This window comes from Schistocerca serialis, chromosome 4 (genome assembly GCF_023864345.2).
Source record: "Schistocerca serialis cubense isolate TAMUIC-IGC-003099 chromosome 4, iqSchSeri2.2, whole genome shotgun sequence".
Lineage (NCBI taxonomy): Eukaryota > Metazoa > Arthropoda > Insecta > Orthoptera > Acrididae > Schistocerca > Schistocerca serialis.
The window spans coordinates 672567131-672587551 of NC_064641.1; positions in this window are offsets into that span (position 1 = coordinate 672567131).

The window sequence follows — 20421 nt, forward strand, 5'->3', positions numbered from 1 at the left end:
GTCAGTGTATACGTTTCGAAGCTCGTTTCAAATAGTTTTATCACATGATCATTAGTACTATTTTTTTAACTTCATCACAGACAGATAAGATACATAGCACTTCATCAATATGATCAAAGGTGTATAGATAAATGCTAAGATATAAATCAATCATAAATATATGTAGGTGCTAATTTTTTTGAAGGTGTCAATGATTTGTTATATATAAACTCCTCTTCTCCCTCAGTGTTTCTTCAGAAGTGTAACAAAACTGTTTCAATGTGCCATAAAAATTATACCAATATACCCATTAAAATTTTCCTTATTGCAAACGATGCTGAATCAGTTCATTAATTAGTCAGCCCTATTCCCAGAAGCAACCACCCTCAGCTACCCTAATGATACGTAGCCCACTGTTAATGGTTGCTTGGGGAGGACCGGGCAATGCGGATTTAGCGTCATTCATAACAAAACACTATCTATTAAGACCCAAAGTGCTGGGATACATTAATAAATAATATAAGAGTTACAATAACGAAATCAGTGGCTTGATCAGATACAGGTGGCAGTCCTTCCAGCAAGACAGTTGGAGACAGAACTCAAATCCTAGTATCACCCACTAGTCTGATCACAACGCCGCACAAACTGGACACTTCTGAAACACATACACAAAATATCATAAAATACATACAAGTGCAAATACAGCGAACAACTCACAGTGTTCAGAGATGAAACAACTGAGAGAAAGAGGTGAGTTACCCACCAATCAAAAGGTACCCCAAAGTTTAAACTAACAACACAGAATAATACATAAACCCTTTCCGAAACAAGATCATTTAATGTTATTCAGATGGTAGTCTGGCGGCAAATTAGCAAGGTAACGTCGTCCCCATTACATTTCAATGAAATGCGAGATAGTGTAGACAATTTACTCAGAGATAAGAAAAACATTCCTCAAAGGGATAAAATGTGAAAATACAGTTAATGTTTGATACACAATAATGATTTAAATAACCACCTTAAAACTTTTTAATTATAGAGAAAAAGAATGAAACTCGTTATTAAATGCACACCACAAGAGGCTAAACTGCACTGCCGATCAAAACACTGGATTTATGAACATTAAGAAGAACTCAGTAAATATGGAGAACAAGAATGACACACTTAAATAAATTTGTACGGTGGGAGATTGAGCAGTACTGCTGCACAAGACAATGAATTTATAAACATTAAAAAGGAACTCATTAAATACAGAGTGCAAGAATGGTACACTTTAGTAAATGTACACCACGAGAGATTGAGCTGTACCACTAATTAAGGCACTGAATTTTTGAACGTTTCAGGTTTCTACATCTACATCTACATGGTTACTCTTCAATTCACACTTAAGTGCCTGCAGGAGGGTTCATCGAACCATTTTCATACTACTTTTCTACCATTCCACTCTCGAATGGCGCGTGGGAAAAAGGAACACCTAAATCTTTCCGCTCGAACTCTGATTTCTCTTATTTTATTATCATGATCATTTCTCCGTACGTAGGTGGGTGTCAACAAAATATTTTTGCATTCGGAACAGAAAGTTGGTTATTGAAATTTCGTAAATAGATCTCGCCGCAAAGAAAATCTCCTTTGTTTCAGTGACTGCCACCTCAACTCGCGTATCATATAAGTGACACTCTCACCCCTATTGCGCGTTAACACGAAACGGGCTGCCCTTCCTTGCACTTTTTCGATGTCCTCCGTCAATCCTACCTGGTAAGGATCCCACACCGCGCAGCAATATTCAAGCAGAGGACGGACAAGTGTAATGTAGGCTGCCTCTTTGGTAGGTTTGTCGCATCTTGTAAGTGTTCTGCCAACAAAGCGCAGTCTTTGTTTCAGCTTCTCCCCAATGTTATCTATGTGGTCTTTCCGATTTAAGTTGCTCGTAATTGTAATTCCTAGGTGTTTAGTCGAATTGATAGCCCTTAGATTTGTGCGATTTATCGTATACCCTAAATTTATCGGATTTCTTTTAGTACCCATGTGGATGATTTCGCACTTTTCTTTGTTTAGTGCCAACTGCCAGTTTTCGTACCATACAGAAATTCTCTCTAGATCATTTTGTAATTGGAACTGATCGTTTAATGAATTTACTAGACGGTAAATTACAGCATCATCTGCAAAGAATCTAAGGGGGCTGCTCAGATTATCAGGTTACCAGCCGAGGGAGCGCGGTTTTAAATCTGTTTAAAAAAGCATTTCTATAACCTTTTGGCAGGGGCCTCCCAGAAGACAGCAGCCTGAGACAGGTGTTGTGACTGTACTCTCACCGTCGACGGTTCCCTCCTCTGTAGGTTGCTCTCCACATGGCCTCCTACATGCTCTTCAGCTGAAGTGTGCTGTCGATGAGACGCACTCCAGGGTGTCGGTGTGATCGGCTGTGCTCCAACACCGACCCAAATTGCGTGTCCATTGAATACCTTACTAGATCGGCTGCCAAAGATGTACTCTGCTCTTCAAGTAAACGTATCATAGTCCAGACTGGCCTCCTCCACAGTCTGTAGCCACGCTAAGAGACCTCAGCGCGTGGCATGTAGTCCTCCTAACGCCCAACACTCGGAAGTAAAATCTGTGGCATACAGAGTGCGGACCGAGCGAGGTGGCGCAATGGTTAGCACACTGGACTCGCATCCGGGAGGACGACGGTTCAATCCCCCGTCCGGCCATCCTGATTTAGGTTTTCCGCTATTTCCCTAAATCGCTCCAGGCAAATGCCATGATGGTTCGTTTGAAAGAGCACGGCCGACTTCCTTCCCCGTCCTTCCATAATCCGATGACCTCGCTGTTTGGTCTGTTCCTCCAAACAACCCAACTCAACCCAACCCAACACAGTGCGGCATCAGCTATCTATCTTTGCAGCATAGCTCAACATGATCTCGAAAGCATGTACGCCCTCACACCTTATCCACCAAAACAAATCTTAGAGGAGGCATTCTGCATTGAAAAATAATTGTAGCGAATCACACTAAAACTCATCATTTATAGCATGAAATCCTAGAGAATTCCTGAAAAACAACGACTGCATCCATGTCCTGTGTGGTATTGTGAAAGGAAGATGCACTGCTAGCATATTTGTGAAAATGATACTGCCCACCCTGTCATTTGCGACAGTGAGAACAAAGGTCTTATGTAGTTAAGCTGTGTAGTGTGAGCTGTCTTTCCTGTTATAGTTTCGACATCGATCGGGTAAGACTGTTAGAATAGCACCTAATTAATTGCCTCATACTACCAACTTCACAGTCTCAAGGTAAGTATTATAGAGTTTTAAACACATAGCATAATGGCAGTCATCGTGGAAAATGATGCATCCAACAGTATACAGGCGAATGGCGACCACAAAAGGAAGGGGGTTGGTAACCACCTAGTAGGGAGGGGGTGGGGGTTGCCACCCAGGGGGAGTAGTGGCCACCCAAAGGGGGGATGATGGCCATCCAAAGGGAGAGTGATGGACACCTAAGAGTAAACTGGTAGACGTGTATGGGGAATGTTGACCAGCCAAGTGGGATTGGAAGCCAAGCAAAGGGGGAAATGATGGTCACATAGGGAGAGTGTCTAACACCCTATAAAATGACCATTATTGTCCTAAAAGTTTCAAGTTCTCTTTTTCAGGTGTTTGTGTATTGTGTAGTGAACCGGGGACCTAGAAATCCGCCTCCGCCGGGTGGATTCGTGCCGGGGACCAGCAAACATGCCTGGTATATATATATATATATATATATATATATATATATATATATATATATATATATATATATATATATATATATATATTCTGGTATATAAAATGCCTTGAAAATTTTGAAAATATTAAATTTCTTTTTATTGGTGAATAGGATGCTTTGAGGTATGCTTTGTGCGAATGTAAAAGTATTTTCGAACAAATCCTTATTTAACAGTCCCAAATGTCAGTTTGTATGTTAGCTTGCATATAATTTTTCTCGTTGATTTGAACTTTCAGGTATTAGCTATTAGCCAATTTTAATACATTAACTAAAAAAATGTCTGGTTGTTACCAAATAGAGTGCTCTATTGCTAATACGTCATGAGAGAAGGTAGACTGAAAACGGTCAATTTAATACGTCAAAAATACAAGGCACTTTCCCTCCTTAAGGGGTGGAAATGAATCAGATCCCAGCTTAAGGAGGAGACGTGTACATCATGTTAAAACATCTCAAACTACCGCTGTTGTGTTTAAAGAAGCATGCACTTCAACAGTCCATCAGACTGATTGCAAAACGACAAACAGTGTAGCTGTTCTCTGAAAGCTCACATCAACGAGAAAAATTATCCCTAGACTTATGAATTCAAAGAAGAGAAGTCACAAAGCAAAAGGTAGGCGAGTTGACATGTAAATTGATTTGGGAGCCTTACATAAGGATATGGTCGAAAATACATTCGCACAAAGCACACCTCAAACCATCGTATTCATTTTGTTATGTAAAATGATATTTTTAGAGTCTCTTACCATTGCTTAATAAATACATTAATGTGATATTATTCTCAGTTCAGACGATAAACGATTATATTCACCAGGTATGTAAAATAACAATATTTCTATAGTTTCTTACCGTTACTTACTACATACATTAATGAGATATTTTTCTCAGTTTCAGATGATAATCCAGCTGTGCTTAATGTCGGATACAAAAAAATTTCGCCAGGTTTCCGCAGAGGATAAGAAGTATGGTTCAAGAATCATGCACTTTAACTTATCCGACCTGTATTTTACCGATTGAAACAACTATCCGAAAAGAAGACAGATGAAGACGTTGAAGGCTATATATTTATGAAAATAGAAAGTGGAGAAAAAGAGGATGATGATGAGGAGGCAGAGGAAGAAGAAGAAGAAGAAGAAGAAGAAGAAGGAAGAGGAAGAGGAGAAAAGAGAAAGACGATATTTATGAAGAAGAAGAAGACGTTCACGATTGGAAGACCATCTCCAACAAATGCCAGCATATGTCGACCCGAATGAATTGGTAAAGCAATTCCTTTTCTTGCTAGCTTCGAAAGCGGTGGCCAGTAATTCACATTATAAGAAATACTAGCTATTGAAGAGGATCTTCGTGAAGCGTCTAGTCCGAAATTGTCGAAAAATAAAATGAAAGTCTGTCAATTTGGATATGGGAGTATTAAGTCTTAGCCAGCCTGGGTTGGGTGATGAGGGAAACGTGCAACTCTTACCATAACATGATGTCATCGCCCAAGTGACGTCCAATTGAAAGATTTGCTTCAGGCCGTCGGGCCACATGACTTTTATTATTGTTTACTTTGTTAAATCTCGGCTGGAGGTTAGATCTGGAAGAGTCCTTTAGATGAATATTTAATGTTGCCTGTATTTTAATGAATTATATGCAGACATCTTGTCTCTTTTTACAAATTTGCTCTTTCGTTTTTTATATTTAGTCGTATATAAGGTGAATAGGGGAGAGAGGGGAATGAGGCGTGGCTTTTCACTGATAAGGGTGATTACAAAAATTGTAAGACTGATGACGTCAGTGATGACGTCATTAGATCAATCGCCACAGTTGCGTGATATAAACAAAGTGCGCCAAATAGTTGGTATATACACAGAGGTGCACAGAATGCTTAAACATCTACTACAGTTATATGCCAAAATAGTCGCCTAGGATAATGTTTAAGACGTTTGGTACGTACTACCAGCTATTCCGCGGTCGTGGAATCAGAAACGCTCCATTTAGCTAGTTAGTTAGTTAGTTTCATGCTAACAACATCATTATTTATTTAACGAGAGGCTCGTATAGTACCTGAAGGGTGGTAACTCGACAGCAGGCGTTGACCCCAGGCAGCGTTGGAAGTCGCAGCAAAGCACACGAGGATGATTCTTGGACTAGAAACCACATTCCTTTTGTACGAACTGTGGCACCGCGCATTCGTTAGAAAATAACACTCCTAAGCGAGACACATAATTTGGGAACGGTGCCAACAAAAAGCATGGCAGGCTGCAACTAGCTGCTCCACGTAATTGTCAGATAATTCATTCACAAATATCGTTGTCAATTCTTTTAACTTTCAAATCGTTTTCTATAGTAGTCATGCATTTTTGACCGCAGTACTGGAATTGCTCTATTGCGAATGTATTTCATTGGAGAATGTTCAATTGATTGAGTGAGGGGAATAAATGTGGCTTTAGCAACCGTTATGTAACTTGGATTTGTTGGATTGTCAAGCTATTCATAGGTGATATACCTTTTTATTTATTTATTAACTTTTTTTAATCTTTTTACGGTCGCCGAGGATGCCGACCTTTAGAGAACATTGCCGAAACGGAAACCCCAGTCTTCTCTCCGTCGCTTTCCCCCAGAGTTACCAGGTGGGGAACTTTTCAAGTAGGACGTTTATTGGTGAAAAAAGCAATTTAAATAAAAGAAAGGATCTCTTCAAGATAGATGCAGGTACTTTATTTAATTTTGAGGTCCAATCCACTAATTACATTCGAAATGCCATAGTCGCCTCTATAGCTTGAACTATCTCCTGAAACGAAGAACTTTCTTATACTAAAAATGTTGCAGTATTAAATGAAGGACCATTTACGCTTACAAATCTTCTGTGTGTTTCGCTACTCACGTGTTTATCAAGATCCCTGCTCCTTTGTTTCCAATACTCAATCGTCACACACTTCACATTTTGTCACGCTTTCACAACATTCTCTTTAAAGCAAGAATATTTTTACCTTAGTTTATCTGAAAATGTACACTTCCCTTTCGTTCCACAGTTAGAAGCACTAATCAGTGGTTGTAATTCACAACAGTCAGTAATTAAAGTATTTAAAATTTGAACGTAACGGGAACACAGATCAACGTTAACGCACTAACTGCAGTTTTGCTCGAGAAATTCGTATTCAGTATAGGAAAGAATAGCCAATGGACAGAAACATGACACTGGGTCTTTCTGCCCATCACGTAGCACATGCAAATGTTTCTTTCACGCTTCAAGGAATCCTGACGTTTCAAATTAAGTTTATTTGTTGTTGTTCAAATCACCAGAAGCGTATGTTCAGAGATAAATTAAATAACACTAATAAAAAAAATCTTTAAAAGCAATGAAAACCTAAATTCGTATGAGTACAATGCCTGACATTTTATGAAATTGAAACTTGCTCTCCGAACACAACCAAAATATGTAAAAAGTGGATACATCGTTTTGGGGGATAATAGTCCTACTTCCTCACGCAGCACGGCTGAGCACAGAAAGCTGGCAAACGGTTTCCGGTGCCAGTTCCCAGCATAAAATGAATATGGCCGGAGTACACTGCCCAACATCCGCTCCTAATCCTCACGCCACCGTCTCCCCTGCTGCAAAGCTGAATCTAACAGTATTTTGCCGTTGGTATAGAAGAGATAGAAAAAAGTGTAGAGTTTTAGGGTCGAAAAGATGTCCTCTCCAGGAATTGGGGTCTCCCAAACTCCACGTAATGGAACACAAACAAATTCTGGAGTTCACTTGGCGTGGCTGCACAATAATGTGGGAAACCTTGTATGAGGACGATCTAGGTCCAGTCCTAGGCTGTTCTATCGGCTGATATGAGAACTATTTTAGGAGACTTGTGGGTTACTCTTTACCCCTACTATGCTAGAAAGTAGTTTTCAAAACACATTCTGTTCACTTCTAACAAGTGCATCAAACCGTAAAAAATAGATGACATGAAGAATATACAATAAATCTGTTAACATGATCAGGAGTTAAGTTCTGCCGCCACGTAGTGTTACAGACGGCATAAAAGCTTAATAAACGTTTTTCGGCATTTATTTTCTGTCTCTGCACTATTAATTAGTAGCACTTTTATGGCTATTTTTCATCCTCAACCAATTCTCTCACGCACACTGAATTTTTTTTTTTCAGAATTTAAATTTTCGGGGTGAATCTATAATTATTTGTATACAGGGTGATTCACGAAGATATGCAAATATTTTAACACGTTATGCTACAAGTAAAACTAAAGAAAAAAGTTCAGATAAACATAGGTCCGCAAATATTTGGTTACGGAGTTATGGCTAATAAAAGATTTTCCCTGAAATTTACCAATTTCGCTACTACGAAGTCATCAAAAAACTGTACGAGATCAAAGCAAAGCACGGTTTCCATTTATTTTGATGTTATTGGTATGGTGAATTTAATAAAACATGTCCCAGACGTGCATCTGCAGTAGTTTTCCAGAACAGCCAGAGAAGCAAAGATTATACAAGCAAATTTTTACTTTCCACTAAGAATGTAGAAACGATTATGTCATTGTTGGTAACCGTCAGTGAGTTGTTTCAGTCGTTTCCTAACCTTGAAACGAGTTAGTTTTCTGCATTGTTCAGTGAATTTATTCCGGTTTAACATGAATTCACGTAAGCTATGGTATTAATAAAAGCAAAATATCTGACACCTTCATACAGTTTCAGTTAACGTTATTTTCATCATTTTTCAAAAGTTAAATTCTCTACAACCTCTGTTGAAAACTTTGTGCAGTTGTCTAGAATTTAAAAAACAAATTGGACCAAATTAAAAAATTTTACCAAATAACTTCTTTGCTTCTCTGGATGTTCTGGAAAACTATTGCTGATACACGCCTGGGACATTTATTATTAGATTCAGCAGATCAATAACAACAAAATAAATGTAAACTGTGCCTTACTTTAACCTCGTACAGTTTTGCGATGGCTTCATAGTAGCGAAGTTGCTAAATTTAAGGCAAAATATTTTATTAGCCGTAACTCCGTAACTAAATATTTGCAGACCGATGTTTATATGAACTTTTTTCTGTAGTTTTACTTGCAGAATAATGTATTAAAATATTTGCATATCTTCGTGAATCATCCTGTATGAATGAAAATACATTTAGAGCATATTTGTAGCTTCGTTTCCCAATTTCCTGGACGCGCTAGATTTAATCACATGAAGATGTCATTTTAAATCGTTAAATCACAAAGGCGCCACCCGCATTCATGTAAATGTTAGAAAAATATCAACTTGAAAATAAGCTATTTAATGTGTGCCACAGTAATTTATCTTCCAAAAAAGGTATAGAGCGGCTGACTATCAACCGCGTCAGATAAAATACAATATGTGTATTTCTTGACAAAGGTTGTTGTTGCGTCATGACATGTCCTTGTACCCACTGAATAAGTAGTTTTAGAATTTTGCCCCCTTGTCTAAGGGCGCCAATGAATGAGCACAGTCTCCTCCTTGAATCTTCGGACCTCGTACATGTATAATTTTTATGCACCGGTAACGATTTTCAACGAACGAAGGTATATTTATAGTTTTCACCTTGATACTACTTACTCCACTCAATCCTAACACGCATGAATGACACTTTCGCTACTAACGAAATTAAGGTTGCGTTTTCTTTTGCGAGAGAAGCATGTCTCTTCGAGTTTTTATATCTGCTCTCTGAGCATATAGATGCAGAGTTATGGATCCTTTTAAAATCTTATGTTTTTGCGCCTGAGCGAAATTCTTAACGTTAAGAAAGCGAGCCGATGACAATGAGTCATTGTGAGATTCGAGACTAGTCATTGCTAGGAAACGAACATCTGCAGTCACGGAGAGAGCGGTTTGATAAAATGATCAGGTAAGCGTAAAGTTCCTAACTTGTTTGTACAATTTCTGATCTCAGTTACTTACGATACGTATTTGCGTTCGTTTTTTCGGGCTTTCCGAAATTAAGACTGATGCACTGGTCTAGGGAGATGGCTCAAGACGAATAAAGTTACAACCAGTCGGTTTTCATCATTTGTGTTTAAACTAATTGGGGGACTATTCGATTTGTTTTGTGATAGCGAATTTCCATGGGACAGTTGCCATCTCTTTCTGGTCGGATGTACTTCGAGTTGCATGTAAAGCTCCTTGATGTCTACTTACTATTTAGTTATTTATTTGCCTCGTCTCTTTGGAGATGGACAGCTGTTTCAGTGCGTATATTTCTATCTTAGGACGTATCTGCAATTTGTGCACATTCTATTTGTTTATTTTTGGAGATATATTTATTTCGTTTTTTGTCATTCATTCTGCGCGAATCTGTTTTTTAGTAGTTCGTACCATGGTGTATGTCTTGCAACTGATGGGAATCATTAGAATCCCAGTCGCAGTCGTTAAGCCCGCATAACGCCTGGCAGTTTGTGTGGTTGAGGCAGTCCATGCAACTGATCCATATGTTATGTCGGGTCTGACAGTTAGAATTGAAACAAAGGATGTCGAGGACATCTTTGAATCTCGACATAACGACGAGCATGATCAGGCTCGTATTAGCTCTAGCCTTAGGTGTTACATTAATACATGGTCACTGCGGTAGGGCCTTGTCCAAGGATAATCTCTACACCTGAAAAAGAATTAGAGTGTGAATGATTGCTAGTTGTCAACAGTCAATTTTTTTAAACAAAAATCGGTAATTTCGAAGAATGATTGCCTATCGACGTCGCGGGGTCCAAACGATTCATATCGAACGTGCGATCGTAAATCGATCACGCGACTCTGGTGGCGGGCGTTATTAAATACACTCCTGGAAATGGAAAAAAGAACACATTGACACCGGTGTGTCAGACCCACCATACTTGCTCCGGACACTGCGAGAGGGCTGTACAAGCAATGATCACACGCACGGCACAGTGGACACACCAGGAACCGCGGTGTTGGCCGTCGAATGGCGCTAGCTGCGCAGCATTTGTGCACCGCCGCCGTCAGTGTCAGCCAGTTTGCCGTGGCATACGGAGCTCCATCGCAGTCTTTAACACTGGTAGCATGCCGCGACAGCGTGGACGTGAACCGTATGTGCAGTTGACGGACTTTGAGCGAGGGCGTATAGTGGGCATGCGGGAGGCCGGGTGGACGTACCGCCGAATTGCTCAACACGTGGGGCGTGAGGTCTCCACAGTACATCGATGTTGTCGCCAGTGGTCGGCGGAAGGTGCACGTGCCCGTCGACCTGGGACCGGACCGCAGCGACGCACGGATGCACGCCAAGACCGCAGGATCCTACGCAGTGCCGTAGGGGACCGCACCGCCACTTCCCAGCAAATTAGGGACACTGTTGCTCCTGGGGTATCGGCGAGGACCATTCGCAACCGTCTCCATGAAGCTGGGCTACGGTCCCGCACAGCGTTAGGCCGTCTTCCGCTCACGCCCCAACATCGTGCAGCCCGCCTCCAGTGGTGTCGCGACAGGCGTGAATGGAGGGACGAACGGAGACGTGTCGTCTTCAGCGATGAGAGTCGCTTCTGCCTTGGTGCCAATGATGGTCGTATGCGTGTTTGGCGCCGTGCAGGTGAGCGCCACAATCAGGACTGCATACGACCGAGGCACACAGGGCCAACACCCGGCATCATGGTGTGGGGAGCGATCTCCTACACTGGCCGTACACCTCTGGTGATCGTCGAGGGGACACTGAATAGTGCACGGTACATCCAAACCGTCATCGAACCCATCATTCTACCATTCCTAGACCGGCAAGAGAACTTGCTGTTCCAACAGGACAATGCACGTCCGCATGTATCCCGTGCCACCCAACGTGCTCTAGAAGGTGTAAGTCCACTACCCTGGCCAGCAAGATCTCCGGATCTGTCCCCCATTGAGCATGTTTGGGACTGGATGAAGCGTCGTCTCACGCGGTCTGCACGTCCAGCACGAACGCTGGTCCAACTGAGGCGCCAGGTGGAAATGGCATGGCAAGCCGTTCCACAGGACTACATCCAGCATCTCTACGATCGTCTCCATGGGAGAATAGCAGCCTGCATTGCTGCGAAAGGTGGATATACACTGTACTAGTGCCGACATTGTGCATGCTCTGTTGCCTGTGTCTATGTGCCTGTGGTTCTGTCAGTGTGATCATGTGATGTATCTGATCCCAGGAATGTGTCAATAAAGTTTTCCCTTCCTGGGACAATGAATTCACGGTGTTCTTATTTCAATTTCCAGGAGTGTATTTGTGATCGTCATTTTTAATCTGTTTTCCGTCGTTCCCTTAGTTGCTCTAAATTACATACCTCCGCGAATTATTTGTGAGTTGGTAGGGAAACCCAGACGATTTATGTTGGTAGTGAGTGGGATGTCTGGTGTTCTTGACGTTTCTTTGGCGGATTCTCTCACATGGAAAAATCTAATCTCATACTTATCCAGCGTAGAAAACTGTTCGAATTGTTGTCGAAAATATGGAGTACTACCGGACGAGGAAAGGAGGGACTGTGTAAACTGTGGTGGTGCGAAGTGTACAAAACTTCGAAAGAACAGTTTCGATGCTGAAATACCGTTACAGTTTCATTGCGGACAATATGGAAAACGAACTAGTATGAGAAATAATACATGATTCGAATCTTCCAAATTATCCATCCAGACCAGCGTAATGGATTTTCACATGACGACAACACCGACGACGAGTAAGGTAAGTCGTCTCCTTTGTAATTGCAAGTATTTTTGTAACGCTCTTCTTTTGTCGTTGCTGTAGTGACCACCGTAAACATACTCATAACGCCCGCCACCGGAGTCGCATGATCGATTTAAGATCGCGCGCTCGATATGTATCGTTTGGACCTCACGACTTCGATAGACAATCATTTTTGAAAATTACCCAAAAATCGATTAAAATGCACATAATCGCTCCTTCAATTTTGCTCATCGTTGTCGTTTCGCTCTTCTGCTTCAGGTGATGATGACAGTTACGTAGTCCTCGCTGACAACACTTGTGGCCGTTAACGCAACTGTTGTGGTTCGTTTTCGAAGTGTAAGCCTACATTTTTGCTTTCTCGATCGTTGATTTGTTGTATAACTTAAGATCGAAAGTGAGTAGCAAAAGCTCGTAGAAAATTGTGACAGCTGAACTGAAAGTGTAATGATTTTCTCCTATATTCCAGTTTAATTTATGCGCTCCATGCAGGAGTCACTACATTCAGAATGGGCTCCCAAACCGGGTTTTCATAATCGGATTTCCTAATACCGCTTCTGATAATGAAAATGCTCCACTATCGACTTCGGAAATTCAAGTATACAAACCGATTTTCCTCTTCCACAGTCTATATTCGCTCCCATGAAGACGCTCTACCTACTTTGAAATTTACTTGGGGGTATTAGATTCCTAATTTCTTTTAATAACGTCGGATAATCTTGAAGGAGTGAATTTTTTTGCAGCGAATGAAAATTAGCAATATTGCACTGACCGAGGAGTTATGCACCTCCTATATTATAATGAAGAGAAACAGCCATTGTACTGACTAAATCGAAAAACAGAACACTTGATTTTAAGAAGCCATTTATGTAAAACAACTGCCCGTAGCGAAGCTCCAGAGGGCGTGGCTACGCCAACGTTGCCCATTCGTCGGTGCGGCATGCAGCGACTAACAAAATAGTCTTCTGTGGTTTCGGTGCAACGTGTCAACCTTGCTTTGGCACCCCGGTCTTCGAACGACCTCACAAACATCATTCTTATTGGCAATCTCCATCTCATTCCTGATTAGCCGTCTTCATTTCTCATGATTCATCACGCCGTCGCCAACATTAGCAAGTCACGCAGGAAACGCCGATACCGTAACTGCACGTAATTAGGCCAATCCTAGTTACCCATTCCAGGATTTATTATTTTTGGCATTAGTTCAGATAGCAACACAAAATAACAAGCTGCTGCTCATTCACTCTACAAAAATGTTGCATGTAATGAACTACGAAATAAGTAATCGTATTTACAGCACTGTTTGTCAAACAAATTTCATTGATTTCTTCGAATACGTCACGATTTTCGAGAATGTTGTTATGCAGGAACCTAAGAGCACAGTTACACCAATTCCAATATTTGTAATTTTTTGCGAATTTTCGTGGCTTCTTTAGTGTCTTTTTATGATGTCTGTGTCACTATGTCCTTATTTCCTGATACTCTAACCTTTCCTATACGTTACTTTATTTCCCGATTGTTGTGTTACATTTCAATTTGTCCCACCTCAAAACTCCCACTTTTACGTGGTTATCCCATTACATTCAATATTTATTGTCAAGAATTATCGCTATTCTATAAAACTACTGGTTAACAATACATGATACTGTAACGGATTTCAAATGTCGTCTGTGGTTCATTTATTTACTCTTGTAAACAGCGATGCTGATTTATTTCAGGCGTGTAACTTCCCTTCTTTGATGTTCTTTTTCCGTTACCCCAGTTTCCTTGCGACATAGTTCGTGGCTAAGTAATTAATCGCGTGAACTCTGACTGAAACTTATCGTACGTATGTGTACAGTGATCTCTATACTACCTGGATGTTGAACTTCAACCATCCGATCGTGCCAGCCACGGATACTCATATACCGTTTCTTGCCAAAATACAATATGGCTGCTGGGAAATGTCACTAGAACACGAAAAGAAAATACTTTTTGATTCCACTCCCAAATCAGCCTATTCCATCACATATTGATATAAAGCTCAGAACAAGAAATCAGTCAGCAATTTTTTGTCACGTACAGACCGATGGAAATTTGTTTGCCAGACTACAACATGGCGGACGATGCAAAGCACATAGAGCTGCAGACACGCTGCAGTTCTCTACTCAGAGACCAGACTTCTACCTCCAGGTTGCATAGAGATCATGGTATGTGTATTATCTCTATTTCTTGTGCTACACTTGTTTGTTTATGAGTAACAGTGGTCAAATATTGCCGCTGTGCAGCGTCGTTGTCTTAAGGGCCCTACATACGCACTAACCGACTGACCGACCAACATACAAATTGAACGTGTATAGCTGTTTGACTGTAGTTCCTCTGTTGTCAGTAAACAAGTGATTAAATGCTGTTCTAATGCACGAGATTCATTTCAAAAGTCCTGCACATTGTTCATGCGTGATCGTTAAGTGGCGTATCAAGATAAAATTCATGGCAGCTGTGAGCGAGACTTTAGGCGTGACAGTCGTTTGAGTGTTTGCATTTTCGCGTGGCCGTATCGTGAGTAATTCTGTTTTAAATTGGAAGCTGAAACCGACCCAGGCCGGATTACACGTAGTGACCAGTATTCCTATAGTAAAGTCTAATCCCTACGTGCAGAGAACACACCGGAAATTTACAATGCTTTGAGAGAAGTGTGTGGGAATAATGTAGCGGACCGTAGCACACACAGGTCTGCTCAGTTCCGTGAAGGCGAGGTACGCACTGAGCACCACCCAAGACGTGAAAGGCCATCAACTGTAGTAGAGTACATCTCTCAGATTATTGTTAATGACATTTTGAGAGAGGATCGAAGCATGTGAGGCTGTCACTTCACTTTGCAGAATCATAAGTTAAAGATGGGGAAAGTTGCTGTCTAATGGTTTCCGTATAATCTGGCTGTAGAGTAGAAGGCAGGTCGCAAAAGAATTGCAGAAGGATTGCTTCAACATTATCGAACAGAAGAAGAATACTTTCTGAAATGGATTGTTGCTCTTGATGAAACCTGGATACAGGATTTTGAGCCAGAACTGAAGTCTCAGTTGTCAGAATGGAAAAGTCCCGACTAACCACAACCGAAAAAAAATTCCACCGCGAGCAATCGATGGTGAACATGATGCTGAGGCTCTTTTCACTTGATATGAATGGATTCATAGTTATAAATAGAGTGCCCCAGTGGACATCTGTAACAGACGCTTAGTACAAGCTGTTTCTGCAAAGTGCTTAGCGCCAGAGAATTCGTCAGAGAAGACCAGACATGATTTGCAGCTGGTGCCACAATTTTGCACGATAATTCGAGAACGCGTATTGCCCTACCAGTGAGAGAAACGCTCGGCAAATGAAGTAGTTCCCCATCGACCATAGTCCTAATATGAGCGAACGAGACTTTCTTGTTTCTCAGATTGAAGGAGCGGCTCCGGGGAAACGTTTGGTACAATTCAAGAAGCTTCCAGCGAGGTCACTGGATTTATCAGACAGCTGAACAATGAAGGTGATCTATCCGGAACAGGGAAGTTGCCAAATCTCTGGGAAGTTGTCTTAACTAAAAATGGAGATTATATTGAAGGCCTGTAACGATATTTTGTAAAATAAAGTATTTTATTCAGTTCTATCTTACAGTGGGCAGAATTTTTGAAATGGTCCGTGTACATGACAGGATGCGAGTTGGACGAAACTTTAAGGAAAAAATTTCTGCTGTTTGTAGCACAAGTCGTGAGAGGAGTATAGCAATATAGATGCATGAAATGAAGCTCTTTCTTGTTTTTAATGAATCCATAGCGGTTTCGTGTGGCACATAGAATAAGAGGTCGTCGACCTTCTGAATTTCTGTTTTTAGACTTTATTTCCGATACTTATCGCAAATGAAATCTAGAAACCGAAATATCGATATTCAACTGGCGATAATTCATGATACATACTTGCTTAATTGTTGTAAGTGTTAAAAAGAAGTCCGTAAAGTGTAACAGTTTCTAAATGATTCATTTCTTGTGTAACTTTCGTTATACTTACTAGATGAAGTGCACCAGCAGCAATTCTACGAATTTGAAATGAGTTTGTTAAGCTTACAGGTCATATTTTAAGAAACATAAATAAATAAATTAATAACGTGTACATGAACGACTTTTATTTATTTTTCTTTACCCTGATGTCTTCCGTCAGTCAACTATAAATCACGTTACAGGTTCCAGAATTCATTTTAGATAATAATCGTAAGAATACAATAGCGCTGTTTTTGAGGTCGTGTTAACTTCTGCCAGTGGCTAGAAATCGTAGTGTAGCTAACAGTGCCTCCTCGCAGTTTACAGCCTTTCTTATCAATGTATTCTTTGTCTTTAAGAATGGTTTGATGATTTTCAGGAGCTCCGAAATGCATGTTTCATCCCTTCTTAGAAAACGAGAATCTTAGGCTCCCAGCTGCTTTATCCACTTCTTTGCCCACAGCTTTCTCTCGTTTTTTTTTTTTTTTTTTTTTTTTTTTGCCTTGTTACCTGTACAACAGCTAAGACAAAGCCCCATTTTTGTTTCTGTGTAAAACAAAGCGGGATCTCGCAGAATATGAACTCAATGGACTTGAGATACACAAATCACAACTGGTCGGCTCTGTAATCACTGACCTGGGGAGGCCACGACAATGGGATCATAGATTTGCTTCAAACTTTGCACTCCTTTAGCAGACCATTAAAACAATACAATGTGCAAGTAGTAAGGTGCAGTGCTCTGGCAATTCCGAGAAAATCGCAAAGAGAATTTTTACGCGTCTATTATGTAAGTGATGTACCTGTGCGTAGGTGCTAGGTGTTAAAGAGTTCATGGTTGTCAGGAAAATCGTTCCTCATTCTATGAAATGGAAGCTGTAATTTATGAATGGGATTAGCTGTCACCATATTTATGTCATTTCATTGTAATTTTGCCATTTTTGTTTCTGTTTCTGTGGAATAATAAAAAAAGTGAAAAACAAAATTGTTTAGCGTTCGAGCTTCGGAAGGCGAACATTTACAAGGCGACGGTTCGACTCCCAATCAAGCTTACTTTTAATCCATATTTTTTTCATCACTGGTCAAATTATTTAATTTATATGCCATTTGACACGAGGGTGGTTAGAAAAGTTCTCGGAATTAGCATGAGAGGTCAGCACTTGCGTGAGTTGTTCACGTGATATTAATTGGGCTGTTGCCTGTAAACACGCGTCACGGTAGTGCTCTTGGAAGAGAGCTGTGGCGGTTACGTTGCCTGTTGTTGTTTCCGCGTAGTGATATGCGAAGGTGGAAAAAATCGAGATTCGAGCAGTGATTAAGTACTTCGTAAAGAAAGGTTTGAAACCAAAGGACATTCATGCCGATTTCGAGAATACACAGCCGGCCCCCGTGGCCGAGCGGTTCTGGGGCTTCACTCCGGAACCGCGCTGCTGCTACGGTCGCAGGTTCGAATCCTGCCTCGGACATGGATCTGTGTGATGTCCTTAGGTTAGTTAAGTTTAAGTAGTTCTAAGTCTAGGGGACTGACGACCTGAGATGTTAAGTTCCATAGGGCTCAGAGCCATTTGAACCAGAATACACTGGGGGACTCTGCTCCTTCATATTCGACTGCTGCCAAGTAGACAAATGAATTTAAATTTGCTCGGCAGAGTTTAGATGATGATCCGCGCAGTGGTTGGCCAAGATGTGTCACGACTCCAGAAATCATTGCAAAAGTGCACAAAATGGTCATTGAGGATCGCCGATTGAAAGTGCGTCAAATTGCTCACGCTTGCCAGATGTCATCGGGGTACATAGCATTTTAACTGAAGAATTAGAAATTTTAAAAAAATCTGTAAGATGGATGCCGCGACTCTTGATGCAGGAACAAAAACATGTGCCGTCACCATGGCAAAATTACACGAACTAAGGTATGAATTGTTGCCACGCACGCCTTATTCATCTGATATGGCTCCGTCAGACTTCCATCTCTTCCCAAAACAGAAAATTTTTCTAGGTGGACGAAGATTCACTTCAAACGTAGAATTGCTAGCCGGAGTTGACAACTATTTTGCAGGCCTGGAGGAAACTCTTTTTCGAGATGGGATCAAAGCACTGGAACGTCGTTGGACCAAGTGCATTAATCTAGGAGGAGACTACATTGAAAAGTAAAAAAGTCTCACTGATGTAAGTACTTTTTCTCTATTCCGTTCCGATAACTTTTCAAAAACCCTCGTAATTAAAAAACCGCGTGTATTTACATGAAATTTTAGTGAATTTCTTGTTATGTGACTACCTACTATTTTCAGTTAAATTTAATTATTAGAATATTTATAGCCATCGACAAGTGAGAGAAGAAACGCATAGTTTTCCTGAAAATTGCGTGTTGTGATTTGCAAAATCGCTTATACATGCAATCTGGTAAGGTACCCGGAACTACTCGACGGTACGAGCTACACACGTAGAGACAGACCCCTATTTGGCAGTTAACCTGTGTAGCGGTGAGACGTTGCTAACGTAGCAAGAGCGAACAGTGTAGGTGCAATTTTTTTTTTTAATAACACAGAAATTTACACTTGTGCTACAAAAAAAGAAGGTTTGAGCGGGAGTCGAAACGCTGCCTCATACACGTTCATATAAGGAAGTTCGAACGCTAACCACTTGACAACCATAAATTCTAACCTCTAGCACCTACGCACAGATACATCAGTCAAATAAAAGACGCGTAGAAATTCTCGTGCTTTTCTCTCGGAATTGCCAGAGTAGTGCACTTTACTACTTGCACAATACGTTATTTTAATGGCCTACTAAAGGTGTACAAAGTTTGAAGTTAATCCGTGATCCCAGCGTCGTGCCCTCTCCTTATGAGTGGAGTCGGTCGGCACGAAATTGGTCGGTCGGTCGGTCGGTCAGCCGATAAACTAGTGCTTGATAGCGGCCTACGGGTATGATTTCATTGGTCGAAGCTGGCAAATAGAATCAGGCACCATAATTGGTCCTGACTGTCTTTCTTGTAACTTTGTTCGTTAAGAAGATATGAACAGCATTTGGCATTTCGCATTTGCGATTACTGTTCTGGTAACTTAACGTTCTCCATAAATGAGTTTCATTTCTATCTTCTCTTCGCTGGTGCACATTGTACGTACAATAAACCTTACAACTGAAGTCGAGTGACTGAATGACCACTGTGTATTTTCCTTGTGTTTCCATTTGTTTGCTGTCTGCCCCATAAAGGGGGCAAGTTATGTTAGCCCGAATACCTGAATTGTGTTATTTTCTAAATAACATCCGCTTCCTCTCTTCAAGACGGTTCGAAAACGTATCACGTAGTACTGTTCATGGAAACATGACGTTATTAAAAATGTAACACAAAATTGACTTTGACTGTCCTGTACGTGCACACAATGCAGGTATTCTGGCTAACATTACTGGCCCTCTTAACACACAGTGGTCATTCAGTCAACCGACTTCAGTTGTAAGGTTTATTGTAGGTATAATGTGCTCCAGCGAAGAGAAGATAGAAATGAAACTCATTTATGGAGAATGTTAAGTTATCAGAACAGTAATCGCAATGAGATTTTCGTAATTACAGTAGAAGTGCATGCAGTATAGTACTGTATTACAGTAACGGTAGTTCTTGAGTAAAAACTGGATCATCATTACTTTTCCCTTATTTTGGTTGAAGAACGGCATTGTGCTATTCAGACAGCGAACTTCTACAGAGAGCGATATCCTGACAAATACCCAACTTTACGGCGGATATTTTCTCATCTTATTCTGACGCTTCAGGAAACGGGGTTTCCAACCAAGGCAACACAATCGTCATAGAACTCATACGGACGAAGCTGGCAAAGTTATTATTCTTGCTTCTGTTACAATGAAGGCAACGTGAGCACAGGACAATCTGAACAGGAGATTGGATTTTCTGTTTCTAACATCGTATTGTAACACGTCAACATTTCCATTCCTGTTGTATCCAATTACAACAAGGATTCTAAAATTCGCATGAAAATAATTTTTCGAATTGTGTATAGTTCTGTCTGTTGTACA